The following is a 27,411-nucleotide window of genomic DNA, read 5'->3' on the forward strand; positions in this document are numbered from 1 at the left end:
CGCAACACACGAGCATAAAACATGCCAAAGAATAATGGAAGACGGCGTACTTAGCGTCTCGCCTCAGGAAAAGATAAATTATTCTGATGTTTCAAATTGAGGATGGCTTCTTCAAATTTGTAGTGCACACATATGTGGGAGAAGGTAAGGTGGGCGTCACTGCAATTGCCGCAGTGAGCTTGGGAAGAAAAGCACCGTCTTAGAATGACCTGAGTATCTACACAAGGGGCATAGAGACACGGCACTTGTGCATTTGAAGGAACCATGCCCAAATTTCCGGCACCTATTGCAGAGGTGAGGAGAGCAGATGTACTCCTGAACGGAGCATCTGGCACCAGGAAGAATTACGGAAGACGGAAGGGACCTACTATCAAAAGTGATCTTCAGTACTGAAAGAGACTGGCCATGACGACAACGAGGGAGGTTATTTATTTATTTATTTATTTATGCATATACAAGAATGTACATAAGGAATGTGAGGATACAAATATGGTAATTACAGTCTTGTAAAGCCACTAGCACGCGCAGCGTTTCGGGCAGAAACGCCCGAACGATATGAGTAACATATCAGTCTTGGAGGATAGAATAGTCTTGGGCCTCAAGGATATGTTTAATATCCTTGTAGAAGTCTTTCAGCTCCCTATCACCAGTCGCTACATGGTGCGGGAGAATAACTGCCAGTCCAGACATTTAACCAGGCATTTTTTAAAATTTGAACAGGGGTCTCCCCAACGCAGGACAACGAGGCTAAACAGACAGATGCTTACCGAGAAGCAGCTGCATCCACACGTGTACCAGTACGGGTGGGGTTAAAAGTGACAAAGGTATCCACCAAATCAACTAGGTGTTTATAGATGAATAAATCATCAGGGCGAGCAGAATCAACATGACTAAGATCAAAATACTTAGTCCATGTAGCAGAACCAAACAAAGCTTGGAACGTATTAGAACCGGAAGGAATTGTGCAAGTGTGACTGTGGAAGTAACAGCACCGAGCGCCCCCAGTAAGAGGTGGGGGGGAGGGGTAAAAGGCGCAGTTGTTACAAAGAGAAGGAGCCACTCCATGTGATGAGGCGGTCATCACTGGGGGTTTAGTACTCAACCTTGCCACAGAGGTGGGAGGGGAGCAGAGAGGGGTAGTCGGGACCTGGTGGACCAAGCTCTCACAAGTCAAGTCTGACTTCGGGCAGGGCTTGGAGAGTAGACGAACTCACAGAACCACATCAAGCAGGGAGTCAGGAGCTGCTTGGTCTAGGACCAATGAAGCAGGGCTACAGAGCCCGGGTTTCCATTACAGTCCAGCTTGGGGGCCTGGTCTCCCACCCCACGTCTTTGAAGTTAAAAAGAGGGTCAGATATAAGCATGTAAATGAACAGGTAAATATTTCATCAACGAACAAGCGCCCATACCCACCATGGAGCCACAATTAGAGGATAGGACACCCGACAAGACGGGCCCCTAGGGGTGCATCGTGGATATACGCTCTACAATCGCCACCTTAAGAACCATCAGTCCATCAAGATTGGGCTCAGCAACAAAGGAAATGATTGACAATAAAAGTGTCCCCTCGCTCGACAATGCCGAGTACCACATTTTTACGGGTGAGAGAGTGTACCTCCCCAAACACCTGGTGTCTAAACAGAAGAAGACATGTGAAAGAATAATTAAGAATAGCAAAAAGTCGCCCGGAAATACCAATAAAAATTGAGAATTGGGAAGAAAAAATGAAACTTAATAGGAAGAAGCATTCAGCACAATTAGTGAAGATGGCAACAGGAGTAAAAGGCTTCAAAAGGACAGAGGACACTGTCCCATGGAGCATCACACTCTAGCATCCGCCAACCAAGTCCCCTCACGATGGCAACGAGCTGGAAAGGAAGAATACTGCCCGATGGAACACCAGTGTTAACGGGTAGAGTGGGAGAATTGGAATCATTCACAGAGACATACTGGAGCCTGTCACTGAGGTAAGAGTGTAGGTATTGGAGGGAGTGACCTCTTACTCCGTAATGTTGTAATTTAAAAAGGTTAATGTGTTAACAGTGTCAAAAAGTAGCATGTAGGTCAACAGATAAATGACCAGGGTACTCATTTTTTCAAGAGCTGCAAATATCAAGTTAATCATACTAATCAGTGCATGAGTGGTCCTTTTTGGTGCCTGAAGCCATTATGGCAAGAACTAAGTATATTTTGTTTTGCTAAACAGGCGTAAGGCTGCTTGTAGATTAACTCTTTAAAATATTTTAGACAAAATCAACAGAATTGATATTGGTCTATAATTAATAATAATAATAATAATAATAATTTATTTAGGAAAAGTACATACATAGTTGCAGGGTTACAGTACAAACATTCTGTTTGATTTAAAAGATAGAGGTAGTACATACAATACCTAAAGCCACTAGTACGCATAGCGTTTCGGGCAAGGTGAGGTGGGGAAAAAAACCCCACTTAGACTAAAACTTAATAGCAATTGAGCTTAAAGTATAAATTGCGTTGAAAGAAAAATAATAATAAAAGATAAAAAAAAGAGGGGGGAACATGGTAGCAAATAGCCAATATACAAGTTGGTCAACAATCAGCATTTTTTTTAAATAGTAAGTAAGTAAGTAAGTAATTATCAAAAGAAGGCACCAAACCGGGAAGGCTATGTAGCACCATCAAATACGCAAAATAATCAGAGGGCGCTAAATATCACCAAGGATGCCAATACGAGAACAAAAACGCATAAGGCGAACGATATCAAAAGTATCCGAGTCACCAAGAATTCTATCGAGGGACAGGTGACCGCGAGGGGCGGTCGGAAAGCAAGACACACGCTCGTCCTGGAAGTCAGGACATTCAAGAAGGACATGCACGACCGTAAGAGGGACAATGCAACTAGGACAATAAGGAGCAGGGCGGCGCTCCATCAAGTGACCATGGGTTAAGCGAGTATGGCCAATACGCAACCTCGCCAGAGCTGTTTCCCACCGCCGGTTACGGTGGAAGGAGGACGGCCACGAGGAAACACAACATTTAAGAGTACGTAGCTTGTTACCAGTAACAGACAACCAAGAAGCCTGCCAACGGGTAAGGACTGAGGAATGGATAACCGGGTCAAAGTCGGAATACGGAATGCCTTTACGAGAGATGGGACAAAAGCGGACAGCTTCCTTAGCGGCAGCATCCGCACGCTCATTTAAAGACACGCCAATATGGCTGGGAACCCAACAAAACTCAACCGACTTAAATTTACTGTGAACGAGAAACAGCCAATGCTGGATCTCGACAACTACTGGATGAACCGGATTAAAGCACCCGAGAGCCATGAGGGCACTACGAGAGTCAACAACAACCACAAAGGAAGACTGACAACGAGAAAGCAGGAGACGAAGAGCATAGAGAATAGCATAAAGTTCCGCTGTAAAGATGCTAGTCTCCGGAGGCAAGCGACACATATAAGTGCGATCAGGAAAAACAACAGAGTAGCCAACACCGTCCGCTGACTTAGACCCATCGGTGAAGACAGAAACGGAGCGGGAGTGAGAAGAAAAGTGCTCGAGGAAAAGGCGTTTTAGAACCGTAGGAGGGGTAAAAGCTTTAGTGATACGAGTCAAGGATGTACAAAACCGCGGAAGAGGGACCCTCCACGGGGGCAAAGAAGGAACAACACGAGGAGAAACATCAGAAATACGAACGGAAAGAGAATCCTGTAGGCGAGATAACCGGACAGAAAGAGGGAGGTGGTGAAGAGGAACAGGAACCGCAGGAGGGGTAAAAGTTAAAGCACGACAGAGGCGAGAGGAAGGATGTTGCAAGGACCGCGCAAGATAGCGAAGACAGTAGCGATCACGGCGGTCCTGGAGAGACAGGAAGCCAGTGTCAACATACAAGCTAAGGATGGGAGTCGAACGAAAGGCACCAGAACTGAGGCGCAACCCAGTATGGTGCAAAGCATCAAGACGGCGAAGAGTAGAAGGAGAAGCAGACGAGTAAGCAGGGCAACCATAATCGAGCTTAGACAGGACGAGAGAGGAATGTAAAGCAAGGAGAGTGCGCCTATCTGCTCCCCAAGAAGTATGGGACAAGACCCGAAGGAGGGTAAGGGCCTTAGAGCACTCAACACGGAGGTAAGAGATATGGGGAGACCAAGACAAACGAGTGTCAAGGAATAACCCCAAAAGCTTCGCGGAATCTTTGTATTCAAGGGGATGACCATAAAGTGACAAAGAGGGACGAAGAACAACCCGTTTCCGCGTAAAAGTCATGGCACAAGTCTTAGAAGTAGAGAACTTGAAGCCATGACCTGTGGCCCAAGACGACACGGCATCAATTTCAAGTTGAAGCCGGCGTTGAAGGAGAGGCAAATCATCACCCTGACAACAAAGGGTAAGATCATCGACATAGAGAGCGGAGAAGACACCAGAAGGAAGAGAGGAAAGAAGACCATTGAGGGCAACCAGAAAAAGAGTAGTGCTCAGAACACTACCCTGGGGCACACCTTCGTATTGCTGAAAAGAGGGAGAGAGAGCGGTACCAAGGCGCACCCGAAAGGAACGACGAGAGAGGAAGCTGCGGAGAAAGAGAGGGAGATGACCACGAAGGCCAAAAGAATGAAGTTGAGACAGGATATGATAACGCCAAGTGGTGTCGTAAGCCTTTTCTAGGTCAAAAAGGACGGCAACAACGGAGGTCTTCGCAGCAAAAGCAGTACGAATATAGACCTCCAAGTTCACCAGGACATCTGTCGTGCTGCGGCACTTGCGGAAACCAAATTGAGAAGGGGAGAGGAGGTGATGGTGTTCCAGGAACCACATCAGACGAACGTTAACCATACGTTCAAAGAGTTTGCAGACACAACTTGTGAGAGCAATAGGGCGAAAGTCCTTAGGGGAAGTACCCAGAGACCCCGGTTTGCGAACAGGGAGGACAACGGCATCGAGCCAGTCCTCAGGGACTGACGACGACTCCCAGATCCGATTATACAGACTCAGTAAATACCGAGACGTGCTCGGAGGGAGATGGCGAAGCATCTCATAATGAATACCATCGGAGCCCGCCGCCGTAGAACCGCAGAGGGCCAGCGCAGACCGAAGTTCAGAGAGAGAGAAGGGATCATTATAGGGAAGCTGAAGATGAGTGCAGAAATCTAAAGGACGAGACTCAAGGACAGGTTTACGAAGAAGGAAAGATTGGGGAAGATGAAGACCAGAGCTAACAGAAGAAAAGTGGGAACCCAGTTCGGAAGCGACCTGCAACGGGTCCGCCACAAGAGTATCATGGAGGTGAAGGACCGGTGAAACATTGGGAACGAACTTACCCGCTATCTTGCGGATACGCTTCCAGATCTGGGCCAGAGGGGTTTCGGACGTAATTGTTGAGACATAAGCCGTACGGATGGCCCTACGGGCCACCGTACTCGCTTTCCGAAAGAAAAGAAAAGAATCGGTCGTCTGCCTACGGCGGTGCTTCTTCCAGGCTGCACGCTTACAGCGGACAGCCCGAGCACAGTCCGCATTCCACCAGGGAACGCACTTCCGTGGACCCCGAGAGGAAGAGCGAGGAATAGAGCGGAGGGCAGCGTCGAAGACAGTGTCATGAAAAAGGAGGAGAGCGCGAGAGAGGGGCAGAAGGGAGAGGTCAGAGAGAGTAGCACTGAGGGAAAATAGGGTCCAGTCCGCCTTAGCAAACTGCCACCTAGGGAAAGAGAGGGAAGGGCGAAAAGAGAAAAAGGAAACAAGGATGGGGAAATGATCACTTCCATGGAGGTCATCAAGAACCTGCCACGTGAAATCTAAGTAAAGAGAAGAAGAGCAGAGAGAAAGATCAAGACAAAAAAGGGTGCGAGTTCGAGAGTCCAAATGAGTGGGCTCACCAGAATTCAGAAGAGACAGGGAAGAAGAGAGGAGAAACGGCTCAAGGAGGCGACCCCGGGTATTCGTCAGAACGTCACCCCAAAGAGAATGACGACAATTGAAGTCACCCAGCAGGAGCACAGGCTCCGGCAAGGAGTCTAGGAGGTGTTTCAAATCAGGAAGAGAGAGCGGGACGCTCGGGGGGAGATAAATGGAACAAACTGTGTACCATTTCCCCACAAAGATACGAGCAGCAGAACAATGGAGAGGCGAAGGAAAAAGTAAAGGAACAAAGGGAACATCAGCCCGAATCAAGAGAGCAGAAGAATTAGAAGCCCCAGCAATGGCTGGGGGGGGGGGACAGAAAGGAATAGCCACGAAAACGACCAGGACGAGCACCAAGCATTGGCTCCTGGAGACAGACACAAAGGGGCGAAAACCGCGAAACCAGAAGTTGGAGTTCGAGGAAATTGGCGTAATAACCTCGAACGTTCCATTGAAGAATGGACAACGACGAGAAGAGAAAGGACAAAAACAGAGAACAAGGAAGAAACAAAGGCGAAAGACTAACAGAGCACGTTAAAGAATATCAGGGTCGGGATCAGGGTCAGCAAAGTCAGGGTTAGGGGGCATGGGTAAACTGAGCAAAGACGGAGGGAAGGAAACGAGAGAACAGATCAGAGGTGGGCGGGCAGGGTCCGGAGGAGGAGGAGACAACGGAGAGGAGCAGTCAAGGACAGCAGCAGGAAGAGGGGGAGTAGAAAGAGAGGAGCGCACCCCAGCAAGAGCAGCAACCGAAAGGGAAGCAGGGGCCAAAGAAACCTCCATAGCACGAACAGGGGGCGCAAGCACTGAAACGGGAGGGGAAGGAGCAACAGAGCCAGAAGGAGGAGCTGAGGAAGAAAGCGAAGCCTTCCTACCCGCCGGGGAAGAGGAAGGAGAGGAGCCAGGCTTACGCTTCTGACTTAAAGAGACCGGTGTCCCAGCAACTACGTACCGGGCAACGGATTCCAGTGTCTCAACAGGAGAAGCCGAACGAGAGCACACACGACGGCCGTTAGGAGAGCGATGGACATCCGCCCGCACCGACAGGCGGTGGGGAGAGCCGATAGATGGAGGAAGAGGATGGGAAGGAGGATCGGAGGGGGACGAGGAAGAAGACACAGAAGACACGACAGACCGGGTAGAAGGAAGGGGAACCCCAGACAGAGGACCAGGAGGAGGATCCTTCGGGAGAGAACCCAAAGGGACAGAGGAGGGGGCAGTGGGCGCATCAGGGTCCAAGGCCCGGAAACGGTTGTGAGTCTGAGGAAGGCGGGAAGGACGAGGAGAGGAAGAGCGCAACACGCGAGCATAAGAGATATTAGCATAAGGCGGGAGCCGGCGAACCTGGCGCCTCGCCTCAGGAAAAGATAAACGCTCCCGGTGCTTCAAGTTGAGGACGGCTGCCTCAAGCTTGTAATGGACACACGCACGGGAGAAGGTAGGATGGGCCTCACCGCAGTTGACGCAACGAGCCTGGGGAGAAGCGCACTCCGACTTAGAGTGACCTTCGCCACCACACAAAGGACAGAGAGAGACAGTCCCGGAGCAGCGGAGGGCACCATGCCCAAACCTCCAGCACTTGTTGCAGAGCCGAGGAGAAGTAATGTACTCCTGGACAGAGCACCTGGCACCAGCAAGAATGACAGAGGGTGGAAGGGTCCTACCATCAAAGGTAATTTTCACAACCCGGAGGGGTTGACGGCGACTACCACGAGGGGGACGAGTAAACGTGTCCACCTGGAGAATAGAATGGCCCTGGGCAGCGAGGATATGTCGAATATCGTCGTGGCAGTCGCGCAGGTCCCGAACACCGGTCGCAACATGGGGCGGGAGCAAAATAGTGCCAACACTGGCATTCAACTGAACGTTCTTCGAGACCCGAACGGGGGTCTCGCCAAGGCAGGATAAGGCAGCCAAGCGGGAAGCAGCATCCTGAGAAGGAGCAGCAACGACACGTGTACCGAGACGAGTGGGGTTGAAAGTAATGGAGGCATCCACGGAATCAATGAGATGTCGATGGAGGGAGAAATCGTCAGGAGACGCAGAATCAAGAGGGAGGAGATCAAAATATTTGGCCCACGAAGCGGGACCAAACAAGGCTTGATAGGTAGCAGAACTGGAAGGAATCGAGCGAGGGCGGCCGTGACGAGGACGGCGGTGAGAACCCCCAGAGAGAGAGGGGTTAAAAGGCGCAGTAGTTACAACTAGAGAAGGAGCCGCGCCAGGGGACGAAGTAGTCACCACTGGGGGCTTGGGGCTCGACCCAACCACAGAGGAGGGAGGGGAGCCAGAGGAAGGAGTCAGAGAGGCCAAAGGAGGAGCAAGGTCGGGGCCCAATGCAGCGGAGGCTACAGAGCCCGGTCATCCAATACGGACCGACTCGGGGGCTTGGTCACCCACCCCACGAGCCTGAGAAGGTAAACCAGAAGAAGCCGAAGCAGGGGTAATCATCTTGACGAAAAGAAGAATTCACTCACGAATGTGCCCCCACACCCACCATGGAGCCACAATTAGAGGCAGGACACCCAACAAGAAGCTATCGCCGATCTTGTCGGGGCCTCCTAGGGGTGCGTCGCGAGTATACGCCTCACAAACGCCACCTTAAGAAACCGACAGTCCGTCGAGATCGGGTTCAGTGACGAAGTGGGGATTGACAATAAAAGGTTCCCCTCGCTCTCGACGTCGGGTACTGCAGTTCTACGGGTGCATGAGTATGCCTCCTCAAGCACCCGGGCGTCAAAATAGAAGAAATCCAAGGGAAGAACCAGAACGAGCAAAAGGTCGGTAGGAAACGGCAAGCAGATAGGAGAAGAGGGGGGAGAAAAACGAAACAGAAGGAAAAGGAAAAGATGCCCAGCAGAATTGGAGAGGACGGCAGCAGGAGCACAAGGCTAGAAAAGGACAGAGGACTGTCCCAAGGAGCATCACACTCCGGCAGCCGCCCACTAAGCCCCCACACGGCGACAACGAGCTGAGCGGGGAGGGGGTTTTAAATAGTAAGACATGGGTTGACATTTAGAAGTAAGGTAGGTTACATGGAGTTAATTAGGTAGTACTTAGTTTTCATCTTAAACTGGTTGAGAGAGGTACAATCTTTGACATGATTGGGAACGTCATTCCACATTCTGGGTCTCTTGATTTGTAGAGCATTCCTAGTTTGATTAAGTCGTACTCTTGGAATATCAAATAGGTATTTGTTTCTGGTGTGGTGCACATGAGTTCTGTTACAACCTTCTATGAAGCGTTGAAGGTCAGGATTGACATTACAATTCAGTTTTAAATATATAGAGTACACAAGAGAGAATGTGCAGTGACTTAATATCAAACATATTCTGAGATTTGAGTAAGGGTACCGAGTGCTGTCTGGGGCCAGGGTTAGATATTGTTCTAATAGCAGCTTTGTGTTGGGTAATTAGAGGACGTAAATGATTTTGGGTAGTAGAACCCCAAGCACAAATACCATAGTTGAGATAAGGATAGATAAGAGAGTAATAGAGCGTCACCAGGGCAGGGCGAGGAACATAATATCTGATCTTAGAAAGAATGCCAACAGTTTTAGAAACTTTTTTTACTATATTTAGAATGTGTCCCTGGAAACTCAGCTTGTTATCGATGAGGACACCAGGGAATTTACCATCAACTTTACTACTGATTTGTATATTGTTTATTCTTAAATTAATTTCATTTGAGGAGTTATTACCAAACAAATTATAGAAAGTTTTGTCAATGTTATGGGTGAGTTTGTTAGCAGTTAGCCAAAGATGGACTTTATTTAGTTCAGTATTCACAGTGACATTTAGAGCAAGAGGGTCAGGACTTGAGAATCTGAACATCTTTACCATTGTGATCATTTGTTACGGCCCTCTCGGGACGCAACGGGGTCCTTACTCTGATGTTGTTAGAGGAAGATATAATGTATCCGTTCCCGAGCCAGTAGTGGCTATCAAGGGATGAGATCCATGACGCAAGTAACTTAAAGGGAGTAGGGAAAGAAAGCTAAGAACTTAATATTATAATTAACACCATCACCAATTAAATATATAAAATCAAAAAGTGCACAGGGGGAGGGGTATTAACACTATACAAGGGGATTATACACAATATAGTCTTCTGCTGAAGACTCTGGTGCCACAACTCTAGGTGCCGAGTCCTTGGTGCTTCTTCGTGGCCACACGACGAAATATCCAAAGAAGTTGAGCCTACCCTGGCCACAGGTCAGCCAAAACACAGGTCCACTGGGGGCACCGTCGTGGAGGCCGTCAACCACACGTCCAGCTGGTCTGCTGGCAGGTACTGAGCCACCAAGGCTGGTACGGCCACTCCACGAACGATATCAGGGGTACGCCCTAGACAAGAGTCTCGTGTGATATCACAAATCACCCTCCTGTCCTCAGTACCCCAGTGGATGATCGTCTCCAACAGTCGGTCCCGGGTAAATCCTTTCACTGCCACTCCACTGGCAGGCTAACACACCACAGTGTTCTTCCGGGGGGACGACGTCACAACAGCTGCAGCAAACTTCACAGTATGGAGACTGGCTGCCTCGGGTAGACTGACTCCACTTCCATCACTGTGGTCCCAGGTCGGCTCTGTAAGCAGACACGTCATCAATAACCGGGACACTAATACACCTCACTTACGGGCTCGGGCACAAACACCTGACGTATCCAGTCCATAGATGGCGCTGTCGTCGGAGCACCACCTCACCAGAGGTCAGGAGCGGCGGTGTTGAGCGCTGAACCAGACTGGAAACTGGTCCTCGAGGCCAGTACACGCTGTCCTCACCAGGTGTCGTCGTCCGTTTGGCAGGGGTTTCGGGAGCTGACCCACAGATGGCGTGGTTGTCACTGCTCCAGGCTCGGTCGCTGGATCCGGGTTCGTAACATCATTGCTGTCTTATATGTGCTGTCAATCTGCTGTATGGTGTCTATTAATTTTGTTTAAATTACTAATCAAGCTGTCAATGTAATCAATCAGAGCTTTAATATAACAATGTGCTTTAATATACTTAACTCTCTCATCTCATTTTTCTCTTGCAATGTATCTTTATCATTTATGAATTCTGATAGAAATTACCTACTTAAAATTATCTGCTAGATTAAGGACCTGCCCGAAACGCTGCGCGTACTAGTGGCTTTACAAGAATGTAAATACTGTACTATCCAATGTATTCTCACAAACCCAATGTACCTTCTTGTATATATATAAATAAATAAATAAATAAATAAATAAATAAAGTTGTGTCATCAGCAAATAAGATTGGTTTGACGTGTTGAGAGGTATTTGGAAGGCCATTAATTGTTGTTTTTGTTGTAATTGTTGACTTCAGTGAGATTGTCACTTTTATGGACTAAGGTTACTCTTAAATTGCTTGTTTTTTTAGAATATCAGGAAAGGTTTGGAGTTCAAATGATTTGTTCTAGAGGAATGCAATGGCTGGAGCTAAAAATCTAGAGTCATTTTTTGTAAATTAGGGTTGGTATCTCAACATATGGTATCTGTGCAAGGTATCTGTGCATTCATCCACTGCAAATTACCTCAAGCCCATCATCACCCAACAAAAGTATTCTACCAGAACTATAAAACTGTCTTCAAACAACACACAGCCTTTATTTAAATCCCAAAACATGCTATATATACACTCGCTCTACAAATTCTCTTGTGCTATTTACATGTACAAAACCTTGTTCCTAAATGCTAATCCTGATCTGAAACTCTTCACTGATGAATGTAATAGAACCCACGAGCACCACAACATAAATAAATATTTCGTTGATTTAAATTGACAGTCATGCTAATATAATTGCCAGTCAGGCTTATGTAATTCACAATCATCTTAATATAATTGCCAGTTTGGATAATATAATTGACAGACAGGATTATGCCAGTCAGGCCAATATAATTACCAATAAGGCTAATATAATTGCCAATCAGGCAAATATATAACTTCGAATTGGGCTTTTTCACCCACAGGGTTATTGATTGATGGAACTGCCTACCTGTCGAAGCCTTAAACTGCCAAAACTGTGCTGAATTTCAAAATATAATTGGAACAGATCATCAAGGCAAATGGGGGAGGGGGAGACCTTCAACAAGCCGCCGACTTCCTGTTCTCATCGAGGCCACTAGGGTTAGTGGCCCTCAGGTAAATTGGGTAAAGTCTTATTCCCAGACAATTACAGCATAACTGATAAAATAGGGTACAGTAATATAAATTTCTGGTTAATTTTGAGTGATATAAATTTATATAGTAATATAAATTTAAATTTCATATTCACTTCACTGACAGTTATAAATGCCAGTCTGCCTTCAATAAACTCTTTGGTGAAATATTTATAATCAAGAGAGGAACTCATAAATAAGCCTAAGCAAAAAATAAAAAATGGACATCAGTTTGCATATGAATCTGATGAGAAAATTCCTTGATTAGTATACATCTCCCTTCCAATGAAATGGTCTCATCTTAAGTACGTCTCAGACTGTCTTCTTCACCAGCACCAATGCTAAATAATATTACAACAAAAATGTCCATAACTTAGCTACAGAGTATATTAAATTTTAAATAAATTTCCACAGAGAGCAAAAACAAAGCACATTATTATTTACATAAATATGAAGAAAAACATTTAAAGCTTTGTTTTATCTTTGCTAAACTAAAGAGATTTTTCTATACTTATAAGCAATTTTGAGTTTTCCTACAGTGACAGCTTCTCTAGTTCTTGCTTGGTCATCTAACTTTCATAAAAGAACAATATAATAAAATATCTTTAGATCTTTACCTTTCATTGTTTAGTGTATTTCTCAAACAAAATATAATTACCTCTGAAGAACATTCAACTGAACAAATCCATAAGGGCCATGACAAGGATTCGAACCTACGTCCAAAATCATCCCAGACGCTGCCTTAATCGACTGAGCTACGACATGATCCAACTGACAGTGTGATAACACACTCAGATTCAGATTCAGATGTTTATTCAGGTAAGGTATATACATACAAGTGATGTTACATTAATGGATTGATATATAGATAGAGCTAGTACATACAATGCCTAAAGCCACTATTACGCAATGCGTTTCGGGCAAGAAAAACATTAATATCTAGAACTTAATACTAATTGAGCATAAAGAATAAAAAGTGTTGAGAACAAATATAAATAAAGATAAAAAAAGGGGGAACATGACTGAAAAAGCAGAACAAATACAATAGGTTGACAAACAGTGTTGATTAAAAAAAAAGAAAATAACAGACATGGGTTGACAATAGAGGAGTGAGGTAGATTACAGGGAATTTATTAGGTAGTGTTTAGTTTTTATCTTAAACTGGTTGAGAGAGGTACAGTCTTTAACATGGTTGGGAAGGTCATTCCACATTCTGGGCCCCTTGATTTGCAGAGCATTTCTAGTTTGATTAAGACGTACTCTAGGAATATCAAAACTGTATTTATTTCTGGTGTGGTGCTCATGGGTTCTGTTACAACCTTCAATGAAGCTTTTAAGATCAGGATTGGCATTATAGTTTAGCGTTTTATATATGTATAATACACATGAGAGAATGTGCAGTGACTTAATATCTAACATATTCAGAGATTTGAGTAGGGGTACCGAGTGATGTCTGGGGCCAGAGTTGGATATTGTTCTAATAGCAGCTTTGTGTTGGGTAATTAGAGGACGTAAGTGATTTTGGGTAGTAGAACCCCAAGCACAGATACCATAGTTGAGATAAGGATAGATAAGGGAGTAATAGCGAGTCACCAGGGCAGGGCGTGGTACATAATATCTGATCTTAGAAAGAATGCCCACAGTTTTTGAAACTTTTTTTGATATATTTAGAATGTGTCCCTGGATATTCAGCTTGTGGTCAATGAGAATGCCAAGGAATTTGCCATCTAATTTGTTACAAATTTGGGTATTGTTTATTTTGAGATTTATATGACTAGAGGATTTATTGCCAAACAGAATATAGAAAGTTTTGTCAATGTTAAGGGTGAGTTTGTTGGCAGTTAGCCAAAGATGGACTTTATTTAGCTCAGTATTTACTGTGGCATTTAGAGCAAGAGGGTCAGGACTGGAGTAAATGAAGGTTGTGTCGTCAGCAAATAGAATTGGTTTGAGGTGTTGGGAGGCATTTGGAAGGTCATTAATGTAGATGAGAAAGAGGAGAGGGCCAAGTATGCTGCCCTGAGGAACACCAATGTTGATGGGTAGGGTGGGAGAAATTGTATTATTCACAGAAACATATTGGAGCCTGTCAGTAAGGTAGGACTCGAGGTATTGTAGGGAGTGTCCTCTGACTCCATAATGATTTAATTTAAGAAGAAGGTTATGGTGGTTGACAGTATCAAAAGCTTTACGCAGGTCCACAAATAACCCAACAGGGAACTCCTTTTTATCAAGAGCTGTATGAATCGAGTTAAGCATACTAATAAGTGCATCGTTAGTGCTTTTTTTGGGTCTGAAGCCATATTGGCAAGGGCTAAGTATATTGAGTTTGGCTAGATATGAGTAAAGCTGCTTATATATAAGTTTTTCAAAAATTTTTGACAAGTTTGGCAGGATTGATATAGGTCTGTAGTTGTTAACATCTGTGGGGTCACCACATTTGTGGACAGGCGTTACTCTCGCTTTTTTTAGAATATCTGGAAAGGTTTGGAGTTCAAGTGACTTGTTGAAGAGCAAAGCAATAGCAGGGGCTAAAGATCTGGAGGCTTTTTTGTAAATTAAAGTTGGTATCTCCTCAAGGGCACCAGACTTGGTTTTAAGGGAAAGGATTATCTCATTGACGTCAGTGGAGTTAATAGGCTTTAGGTACAGAGACTGTGGATAGTTACCTGTAAGATAGTCCTTAATGTCAGTACTGGAAGATGGAATATCATTTGCAAGGGATGAACCAATGGAAGAGAAGAACCTATTGAACTCAATAGCAGAATCAGAGGCTGAAAGCTGACCATCGTTATTAGACAGGAGAGTCGGTTTGTTATTTAAAGATTTCTTTGATCCCAATATTTGTGAAATTGTGCTCCAAGTTTGTTTAATGTTGCTCTTTATTTGAGTAAATTTATCTTCGTAGTATTTAGTTTTGGCTCGTCTAATTATCTTAGATAGCAATAATGAGTAATTCTTTGAGAATTCTTTGGAGACAATTCCTAACCTATACTTCTTCTCAAGGTCGTGTTTTTTGTTAATGGATTTCAGTATTCCCTTTGTAAGCCAAGGATTGTTAAGCCTTTTGCTTGTGACTTGTTTTGTAAGCATAGGACAGTGGGTGTTATAAAGGCTAAGAGTTGTTTGTAGAAAAGATTGCACTGCTAGGTTGATGTCCCCTATGTTACCTAACTCGGACTCCCAGTTGACATTATCAGCAGCAGTTATAAAATTGTTTATAGCAGTTTCATTGTGCAGCCTAAAGCTTAACTCCCTTGTTTCTAGAGGTGGTTTGCTAATGTTAGTTAAGAGAAATGTGGGGTAGTGGTCTGTAGTGCTATCGGTGATTATACCTGAAGTAAGTGGAGAGGTTATGTTGGTCCAGATGTGATCTAGAGTCGTGGCAGTGCTATCAGTGATTCTAGTAGGTCTAGTGATTAAGGGTATGAGGAAGCAGGAATTCATACAGTTGAGGAAGCTAACAGCAGTAGGGTGTTCTGGCTCGCAGAGGTCAATATTAAAGTCCCCTGCGATAATTAGGTGGTTTTTGTTCAGTCTGTTATCAAGTATTAGATTTCTAAGGTTTGAGTTGAATTCAGACACATCAGTGTTGGGAATTCTATAGACTGCACCCACAGACAGGACAGACTCGGCACCCTTGACTCTGAAGCTGGCGAAGATATACTCCCCATAGCAGTCTCTAGTTCTAATTTCTTTTAAGCATGTTAGTTCTTGGTGGTAGTAAAGAGCAGTGCCACCACCACACTGTTACATTAAAGTTAATATACCATTATGTGCCTCATTATCCTTTAACATTCTCTTAATTATCTTCCACACTCAAAGTGTTTAGCCTGTTATTTGCATGTGTCATCTTATGCCTCTTCATATGTCCACGCTGACTGAATCTCTTCCCACACTCTGGAAGCTCGTGAGGTTTATCACCTGAATGCACTAACATGTGCTTTACTATAATTCCACGTTCTTTAAATTTTTTGCCACACTCAGCACATTGAAAAGGTCTCTCATCCGTATGCACCATCATGTGAATCTTCATATTTCCAATACGATTGAATCTCTTCCCACACTCTGGACACTCGTGAGGTTTGTCACCTGAATGCACCACCATCATATGAGTCTTCATATTTCCAACACGATTGAATCTCTTCCCACACTCTGGACACACATGAGGTTTATCACCTGAATGTACTAACATGTGTCTTATTATAGTTCCACGTTCTCTAAATTTTTTGCCACACTCAGCACATTGAAAAGGTCTCTCATCCGTATGCACTAACATGTGTGTCTTCATATTTCCACGCAAACTGAATCTCTTCCCACACTCTGGACACTCATGAGGTTTTGTTTGTCACCTGAATGCACTAACATGTGAGTCTTCACATGTGAAGGACGGGATACAAGACACTCCGTACATTGACAACATCGCACACTAATATTTTTACCACTTCGGACACCAGCTTTCGACGTTTCGCATATATGTACGTGTTCCATATTAAAACGACAATATAATGCTATTAACAATTAAAATCTTCTATTTAACAGGCATATAGTTATTAAATGAAGTTTAGTGATGTAATAGACATAATCCGGAGTTGGTAAGGACGCCGCCCGCCAGCGTAAACACAACACACCCGAATGCCCACAAACACGATACAACGCACAAAACACAACACTTCTGTCAGTTTTTGGATAAACTCTTTTTATATTTATTATGTGAGAGTTATACTTGTATAAAATGATAACTATTATAGGTAAGCGCCTAATATTAAATATTAATCAATAAAAAAGAAGTCAGAAGCCACACGCCTGTCTGTACATGTCTTTTGTGTAAAAGTATTTTGGGCGCTCATGTACTTGTGCGCTAGCTGGCGTTCACAACGCCAGCTAGCGTTGTGAACGCTACAAGCATTTATTTATTTATTTATTTATTTATGCATATACAAGAATGTACATAAGGAATGTAAGGATACAAATATGGTAATTACAGTCTTGTAAAGCCACTAGCACGCGCAGCGTTTCGGGCAGGTCCTTAATCTAAGAAAATTTTAAGGAGGTAAATACTTGCAAAGTTTATAGACAAAAAAATGAAAACAGATTACATGGAATGAAAAAAAAAGAAGATGAGAGAAAATTATAGGTACAGTATATTAAAGCACATAGGTAGCTATGATTGATTGCAATGACAGCTTAAAATGGTAGTTGACAACAAATTGGTAGGCACAATACAGCAGAAACAATATATGATTGATTGCAATGACAGCTTGAATGGTAGTTGACAAAAATTGGTAGTCACAATACAGCATATGGCTAGCACATAAAAGAAGACAGCAATGAACACAATGATAAGGTTGTTTGATATTACATAAAAATTAGGAGATTGGGTAACACTAGGTACAGAGCAAATTTAAAGCTCAGTGTAGGAAACTAAATAGATGAAGTTAGGTACTTTTTGGTTTTGCTTTTAAATAAGGCAAAAGTTTTACAGTTTTTCAATTCACTAGGGAGTGAGTTCCATAGACTAGGTCCCTTAATTTGCATAGAGTGTTTACACAGATTAAGTTTGACCCTGGGGATATCAAAGAGATATTTATTTCTGGTGTGGTGATAATGGGTCCTATTACATCTGTCCAGGGAGAGTTTCAGAGCATGGTTTGCATTTAAGAACAGGGTTTTGTAAATGTAGTTGACACAAGAGAATGTGTGGAGGGAGTTAATATTTAGCAAGTTTAGGGATTTAAACAAGGGAGCTGAGTGTTGTCTGAAAGCAGAGTTAGTTATTATTCTGATAGCAGATTTTTGCTGTGTGATGATGGGCTTAAGGTGGTTTGCAGTGGTAGACCCCCATGCACAGATACCATAATTAAGGATAGGGGTAGATTAGTGCATAATATAGTGAGAGGAGAGCAGAGTTAGGAACATAATATCTGATTTTGGAGAGTATACCAACTGTCTTAGAGACTTTCTTAGTTATGTGTTGAATGTGGGTGCTGAAGTTGAGTCTCTTGTCTAGGAATAGGCCAAGAAACTTGCCATCATTTTTATTACTGATGTTAATGTTGTCTATCTGTAGCTGAATTGCATTTGATGATTTGCTTCCAAATAAGATGTAGTAAGTCTTTTCGATGTTTAATGTTAGTTTGTTCGTTGACATCCATAAGTAGACTTTTTTTAATTCATTATTCACAACATTATTTAGTGTATGTGGGTTGAGGTTTGAGTAGATAAGGGTAGTATCGTCAGCAAACAATATAGGTTTGAGAATATTAGAGACATTAGGCAGATCGTTTATATATATAAGAAATAGAAGAGGTCCTAAGATGCTGCCCTGTGGCACTCCAACGGTAATTGGTAGAGTGGAAGAAGTTGTATCATTGATGGTTACATATTGGTGTCTGTCACTAAGATAGGATCGGATGTAGTCAAGGGCAAGGCCTCGGATTCCATAATGCTGGAGTTTAAGTAAGAGGTAGTTGTGATTAACAGTATCAAAGGCTTTTCTTAGGTCAATGAAGAGTCCAATCGGAAACTCATTTTTGTCAAGGGCTGAGTAGATAATGTCAAGGAGACTAATGATTGCATCATTGGTGCTCTTTTGGGACCGGAAGCCAAACTGGCAGGGGCTGAGTATGTCGAATTTTACGAGGTAGGAATAGAGCTGTTTGTAAATATTTTTTTCAAATATTTTTGATAGAATGGGTAGATTTGATATTGGTCTATAATTGTTTATGTCCGCCGGATTGCCTCCTTTATGGACTGGCGTTACTCTTGCTTTTTTGAGGATATCAGGGAAGGTGTGATACTCTATAGATTTGTTGAACAGTAGTGCTATGGGTGGGGCAAGGGCATGGGAGGCTCTCTTGTACACAATGGACGGAATTTCACTGGTGTTCCCTGCCTTGGTTTTTAGAGAATGTATGATGGACACAACATCTGCCGGGCTGATTGGTGAAAGGAGAAGAGAGTTTGGATAGCTGCCTGAGAGATATGTGTTAAATGTGTCTGAGTCTGTGGGATTTTACTGGCAAGATTAGCACCAACCGATGAAAAGAAACTGTTAAATTCATTTGCCATTTCTAAGTCAGTTGACGGTATACCCCCATCCTTGTAGAGTTTTATTTGGTTATGTGAGCATTAGAGCATTAGAATTAAACTAATTTATTTTTTCATTTCTATACAAGAAGAGAAGGCTACCCTTGAGTCTGTAATATTCATCTGATCACTGGTCTCCCATTTGGTCCTCATTGCTTTATCTTACTATTATTGAATGTCAATAACCGTATTATGCAATTTCAATTTCTTCTATTTCTTTCTTTATTATGCACCCCATACCCATCCCGTGGGCGGTGGTGTAAAGGATTACAGAGGCACATAATCGGTTCAGGAACTGAACCCTCTAGTTCGTTTAGCTAAGCAAATAACAATGTTTGACGCTAGTTACAAAATTATTAATGTTGTATACACATGTACACACACTCATACATACATGTACATATATATATAAATATATATATATATATATATATATATATATATATATATATATATATATATATATATATATATATATATATATATATATATATATATATATACGTATACATATATACATACACATACATATTTAATCACCTACACAAATACACACATCAATAATCTTTGTGTCACAGGTGATCAACAAGAGGCTCACAACAGTCACTATAAAAAGCATTTTACATCTATAGTGAGTCACACAGTTACTAGTCTTGCTGCACACCCACCCAACTGGGCGGCAGCTTTACAGTCATGTGCTGCACACCCACCCAACTGGGCGGCAGCTTTACAGTCATGTGCTCCACACCCACCCAACTGGGCGGCAGCTTTACAGTCATGTGCTCCACACCCACCCAACTGGGCGGCAGCTTTACAGTCATGTGTTCCACACCCACCCAACTGGGCGGCAGCTTTACAGTCATGTGCTCCACACCCACCCAACTGGGCGGCAGTTTTACAGTCATGTGCATGCATTACCTACAGTAAGCAAATTTTGGATACTTCGCTAAGATTTCGGCCAGCACATCATTATGAATGAAGTACTTACACATTTCATTATGCAACTTTAATAAAGTTGTCCATCAGCATTTTGTGGTGTTCAGCTACCCTTATCTTCTGTATGTTCCTCACATTACCAGTATACACAAACATTGACATGTAGGGATATAGACTCTCAGGTAAGTTAGTAATTTAAATGCACAGTAGCAGTCCTAGGCGTTCAATCCCCGACCGCCGTCCAAGTGGTTTGGCACCATTCCTCTCCATCCCATCCCAAATCCTTATCCTGATCCCTTCCCAGTGTTAAATAGTTGTAATGAACAGGCACTATATATATATATATATATATATATATATATATATATATATATATATATATATATATATATATATATATATATATATATATATATACCAGTATAATCTAATAATATATACTGGTCTAATAAAATAATTAGACCAGTTAATACTCTCACTCGTTGTGTTAGGATATGTTAGCTTGATAAAACTGACTGTTCATTGTTGAGAAATGTGTTAACAAACAATATATCTGACTTATCAAGACTGTAGCTTGCTTAGCATAAGGAACTTTTTTTAAATTTGGGTTCAGTTTAACTACCGCTCAATGGATGAGTAATTGGGGCATAATAAAGGCACTATAAGCTGATAAAATGAAAGATGGGAAAACAACATTAGAGAGATAAACTCGAGAGACGTTTTCACGTTAACCCGAAAATTATTTGAGGAGCAAGACGGACTGCGGGTCAGGCAATTGGTCTTCATGCTATCGTGATGGGGGATCAGCCATTACACGTGTTAATGACTCTTGTATAGTTGTGTAGTTAAGGACAGCAGGGTAAAGGGGTAATGGGCATTGTGGTTGATTGTTCTACCTGGGAATCCTCCACTTTTTTATATCTTATGTATGTATGTACTAACCTAGTTGTGGTTGCGGGGGTTGAACTTTGGCTCTTTGGTCCCGCCTCTCAACCGTCAATCAACTGATGTACAGATTCCTGAGCCTACTGGGCTCTGTCATATCTACATATGAACCTGTGTATGGAGTCAGCCTCCACCACATTACTGCCTAATGCATTCCATTTATTAACTACTCTGACACTGAAAAGTTCTTTCTATAATCTCTCTGTGGCTCATTTGGGTACTCAGCTTCCACCTGTGTCCCCTTGTGCGTATACCACATGTGTTAAATAAATGTATGTATGTATGTATGTATTTATGTATGTAAGGAGAGAGAGAGAGAGGAGAGAAAGAGAAAGAGATGAAGACCGAGACAGAGAAATAGATATAGACAGAGTCAGGGAGAGAATGTTAGACACAGAGACGGATAGATAAGGATATGCAAAGTCAGTGAGAGAATGACAGAGATAGAGCGAGGAAAGAGACAGAGAGATAGGCTGACACAGAGAATGGCAGAAACGAGGAGAGGCAGAGACAGAGGGACAGGGACAGGAGCAGAGGGACAGAAGGACAGGGCCAGAGGAGGGACGGGGGAACAGAGGGGGGGCAGTGGGACAGGGACAGAGAGGGGGACAGGGACAGAGACAGAGGGACAGGGTCAGAGAGGGGGGACCGGGGGACAGAGGGAGGAGAGAGGGGCAGGAGACCAAGAGAGAGGGGACAGAGGAGAGACAGGGGATAGAAAGAGTGGGCAGGGGGACAGAGGGAGGGACAGACAGAGAAGGACAGGGACAGAGGGACAGAAAGGGCGGACAGGGGGACAGAGAGAGGGACAGGGGGCAGAGATAGGGACAGGGGAACAGAGACAAGGACAAGGGGACAGAGATGGATAGGGGGACTGGAGGAAAGGGAGGGGGACAGATGAAGGACAGCGGACAGAAAGAGTGGGCAGGGGGACAGAGAGGTACAGGGGACAGAGAGAAGGACAGGGGGACAGAGATGGACAAAGGGACATAGAGGAACAGGGGGGACAGAGAGTGACAGGGGGACATAGAGGAACAGGGGGGACAGAGAGTGACAGGGGGACAGAGAGAGGAACAGGAGGAACAGGGGGACAGAGAGAGGGACAATGGGATAGAGAGGGACAGGGGGACAGAGAGATGGAAAGGGGGGACAAGGGGACAGAGAGGGGGACAGGGGGAAAGGTATCGGGGACAGAGGACAGAAAATGTGGGCAAGGGGACAAAGTGAGGGACAGGGGGACAAAGATGGACAGGGGGACAGGAGGAAAGGGGGTAGATGTATGAGGGGGGGAATGTTTGCGGAAGATGGAGAAGGGGTATTTAGAACGGTAAGTTAGAGAGGGGGCAACTAAGGCGCATCATTGAAAAGCAAATGAGCATCATTGCAATAGCAGGAGCCACGCACACCTTTAGCCTGCGTTGTTGAGACATTGTCAAGTAAGCGATGTCCAATAACAGTATCTTCGGTATTTAAGCGATACCTTAAAAAATACTGGAAATATTGAAAGATATTAATCCAGATATTAATCTCTTTGTGCAACGCACACAAGAGGCAACAGCTTCGAGCTCTACAAGCGGCAATATAAAATAGAGAATAGGCGATTGTTTTCACTCATAGTGTAATAAACCCACGGACCCACCCACCCGCTGAAGCCGTAAATACCAAGACATTACTTCCGTTTAAAATTAAGCCGGAATAATCCTCAGGTATGTGAAGGATGGGGGAGGCCTTTGATCAACCGCCGACTTCCTGCCCCGTCGACGGGGCCATCAGTCCTCAGTGTGCCCACAGCCAAATTCATGTGAAACATGTATGTGTGTGTATTAAATATTTTAATTTATTATTTCCAAGATTTAGCTGTTAGCTCTTGGACCCCGCCTTTCTAAGCGTCGGTTGTCTAATGTACCGACTCTCGGCCTCTTTTCCTCCATCATATCTAAACAACATATATTTTTATCTAACACACACACACATCCCCAAGATGCAGCCTTTAGCAGCTTCCTGACTTTCAGGTTCCAATTTACTGCAAGGTGAATAGAGGCATTAGTGTGTGTATGTTTGTGTCTGTGTGTGTGTACGTGTGTGTGTGTACGTGTGTGTGTGCGTGTGTGTGTTTTTGTGTGTATACTCACCTAGTTGTTGTTGCGGGGGTTGAGCTCTGGCTCTTTGGTCCCACCTCTTAACTGGCAATCAACTTATGTACAGATTCCTGAGCCTACTGGGCTCTATCATATCTGTATTTGAAACTGTGTATGGAGTCAGCCTCCACCACATCACTGCCTAATGTATTCCATCTATTAACTACTCTGACACTGAAAAAGTTCTTTCTAACATCCCAGTGGCTCATTTGGGTACTAAGTTTCCACCTGTGTCCCCTTGTTCGCCTACCACCCGTGTTAAACAGCTTATCTTTATGTACCCTATCAATTGCTCTGGGAATTTTGTTGGTAGTGATCATGTCTCCCCTTACTCTTCTGTCTTCCAGTGTCATGAGGTGCATTTCTAGCAGCCTGTCCTCGTAACTCATGCCTCTTAGTCCTGGGACTAGCCTATTGGCATACCATTAAACTTTTTCAAGCTTCGTCTTGTGCTTGACAAGGTGTGTGTGTGTGTGTGTGTACGTGTGTAACACACACGTACTTATGTGGTACGTGTGTACTACATAATTGTAAGGCGTTTGCTGAATTAGAAAAGTCGGCTAGCAGTCCACCCTTAACGACACAATTAACTCATTGCATAAAAAATACGTGGCTGTGCAACAGTGTGTGGGAATTGGGGAACTGGTGTGCATTTAGACGACTGGTGAGGACCAACAATGACGTAGAAGGATGGCACCAGCGTCTGAATCAAAGGGCAGTGAGGGACAACTTGGCTTTATATATTTTAATCCCGTTACTGTACCGTGAGGCGTCCCTGGTAACCTTGCAATACCAACTGGTTTCTGATCAAAAGCTAAAGTCCAGTCGCCGCAAGGGCAATAAAGAGAAACAGGAACATTTGTGGAAGCTTTGGGACCGTTACGAGGAAAAACAGATAAGCACCTCACAGTTCCTCAAGGAATGTTCGCATTTTATCCCAGGAAGTGCCTGAACTAGAATTAGAAAACAGCAGTCTGTTTACTGGTTGCTATTTAACTTAAGTTAGTTGTAAATGATAATGTAAAAATAGCCACTGAGAACTGATGAGTTGCCCAAGACTTTTGCTCGTAAAGAGGGAATGGATTACAAACTTGGACTGCCTTTGAGCAGCCTGAGGGCAGCAATATCCCAGGAACATCAACTAAATTTCGGAGACTTGAGGCAAAGTGAAATTCACACCAGTTACTCCATCTATCATCATTCTATTATGCAGGAAGAACCGCACGTCTATGGGTCATCCAATAATGTTAGCAGACTTCTAGATGTTACCACTGCTAGGCTTAGGCTCGGCTACAAGTACCTCTGGGAGTTTGTAACATTTGCTGATGTAGATTTGACTAAATGTAAACTCTGTCAGCAGAACTATTCGCTTACTTTGCGTCATTATATAATGGAATGTGAAAAAATCGCGGAATTTAGAGATAACACCATCAATAGTGTCCAAGAAATGTGTAAGTACTTCATTCATAATGATGTGCTGCCCGAAATCTTAGCGAAGTATCCAAAATTTGCTTACTGTAGGTAATGCATGCACATGACTGTAAAGCTGCCGCCCAGTTGGGTGGGTGTGCAGCAAGACTAGTAACTTTGTGACTCACCATAGATGTAAAGTGCCTTGTATAGTGATTGTTGTGAGCCTCTTGTTGATCACTTGTGACACAAAGATTATTGATGTGTGTATTTGTGTAGGTGATTAGATATGTATGTGTATGTATATATGTATGCGTATATATATATGTACATGTATGTATGAGAGTGTGTACATGTATATATAATATTTATAATTTTGTAACTAGCGTCACAAATTGTTATTTGCTTAACTAAACGAACTAGAGGGTTCACCGATTATGTGCCTCTGTAATCCTTTACACCACCGCCCACGGGATGGGTATGGGGTGCATAATAAAGAAAGAAATTGAATTGAATTGGTCTGATTAAGACTTTATAACCATGTAATCTATGTTTTGCTCCACTACTTACTGGTTGAGTATGGGGTGCATAACAAATAATAGCCTCCTTCGGGGGAGCCTAATACGTGTTAGTCTTAAATCCTTTAATCTCAAATCTTGCTACAATGTTCCGCTTAATATATGTTATGTACTCTCGCAACCCAATGTACCTTCTTGTATATAAATAAATAGATTTCAACTGTAAGGGGGTATGGTTTGCACCTTGTTATTCTAATAATGGATAAATAATTCTAATAATGGAAGCGCTAATTATATGAACAAGTGCCATGTATTTATTCAGACGAGAACAACAGCGAACACAAACCAGCGCATATACGAACGGAATGGTTTATATGTACAAACTTCTCAGTGAACGAAGTTGTTTCTAGCCCGGTATCCGAAATTGCAGTATACGACTTGACCAGTCCCCTTAGGGGATGGGAATACCTTCTGACACTGTGGACACTGGTGAGTCTTCATCTTCTTTATGACAGGTGAAGTTTGTGTGAAGGTTTTCTCCCCCGGATGTTGGGAGAAGCGTCAAGGCTTGAGTGTTGTTTCTTAGAGTTAGACTTGATGTGAGCACTTGGCGGTCAATGGTGGTGCTTCTTCTTTATGATAGGTGCAGTTTGTGTCAAGGTTTTCCCTTAATGCTCGTGCTGGACATCAATAGCTGTGGTGCTGCTAAAATGGCGGCGGTTGTTTACCCTCTCATCACCTGAGCGTTCCAATGTTTTTGTCTGGTTCACCATATCATTTTTCCAACCTCTTAATTTTGTTTATATCTAGTCATTTAAAATTAACACTTGTATTTATTCTCATGTTTTTGAATCAAAGAATATACTTGGAATTGTTTCTTTAAACATAATGCCACACAATTATACTTTTTGAAGGAAACAGCTCTCCTATAGTGAATGTGTTCTGAACCATAATGGAATCTGAATCTGAATTAGCATAACTAATTACAGAAGCTACAATCCTTTCCCCAATTACAGGTAATACTCCTAGTTGGAGGGAGCTGAGGTGTAATCACCATATATGTAAGCGATTTGATGAATATCGACCAGTGCAATCTCCAGTCAAGAATGTAGTACTCGGTGTAGGCAGTTCTAATCGACCCAAGACGCTACAGCGGGTCCATAGAATTACCCAAGTCGGCCCAAATCAGGCCAAAACTACCCAAATCGTCCTAGCATTACGTAAGTAATGAAGAAATATGGTATATTTACTTACTATAATGTTGGTGCTACACGTAGAACATGATCAAACCTATTTTTACTCTGAAATAATCTAATTTCATAACGAAATGAGACGTAAATATGTGAGAGGTGACGCCATAGGAAGTCGACGGTCCAAGCGACAATTGTGTGGAGCGACTTATCCAAGATATATGGTCGCCTGGAGAGTGTTTGCTGCCATAACAGCCTCCTGTACACAGTGATCCAGTCGTATTTCATGGCTCAAATTGTCGCAAATATAATTGGTAATATTAACAAGTAGAATGTGTATTTATAATAATATTTTTCATAAACAGCCACAAAATATTTAATATTTATTAAAAAAAAGTGTCTGGAAGTTAAATCAATTCCACATGACAATAAATTTGTTATATAGATACTAGCGTTATTCGTTGGTATGCGTTCGCTATTTAAACTACTCCAGTCCTTTTCGTTCATAGAACACCGAACCCTACACGCTCTCTGATATATTGCTTAATTAACAAATATTCACAAATAAAAATTATATTTATATATGTTATCAGAAAGGCAGATATAAAATAGTTTGTGTTAATGCATCACAGAGATTATACCTTATTAGAGAGGAAAAATATTCATATTTTAAACAAGGCTTCTTGGCCGACGCTCTCCCTTTCGATGGGAACTATGACCTTTTGAAAATCAATGTTAATTGAATCTATATATTGTAAAAAACGAAGTTTTTTATGTCATCAGAAAGACATATAAGCTGCATGTTAATACTTTGGTATAAATATAACTGAAGTGAAAGTGAAGATATATGCCTTTTTATAGTTACTTGATGGCTCGCTCAGGGAGTGTGAAGGCCTCCACACAAGCCAATCAATTTTATAATTAATGTACATATATGCAAAGTAACGTCAAAGGTTTTTATTTCAGAATAAAGACAGATGTAGACGATAATGTAAATACATTTCAAGGAAAACATATCTTAAATGAAAGCAAAGATATGGTCAAATAAATAGGCAATACCACACCATCGCCAGTGTCCGGACACATGAATATTCGCATTAGGTAGGTGAAAGGAAATGTACCCAACCATTTCCATTTACGC

This window comes from Procambarus clarkii, chromosome 89 (genome assembly GCF_040958095.1).
Source record: "Procambarus clarkii isolate CNS0578487 chromosome 89, FALCON_Pclarkii_2.0, whole genome shotgun sequence".
In the NCBI taxonomy this organism is placed as follows: domain Eukaryota; kingdom Metazoa; phylum Arthropoda; class Malacostraca; order Decapoda; family Cambaridae; genus Procambarus; species Procambarus clarkii.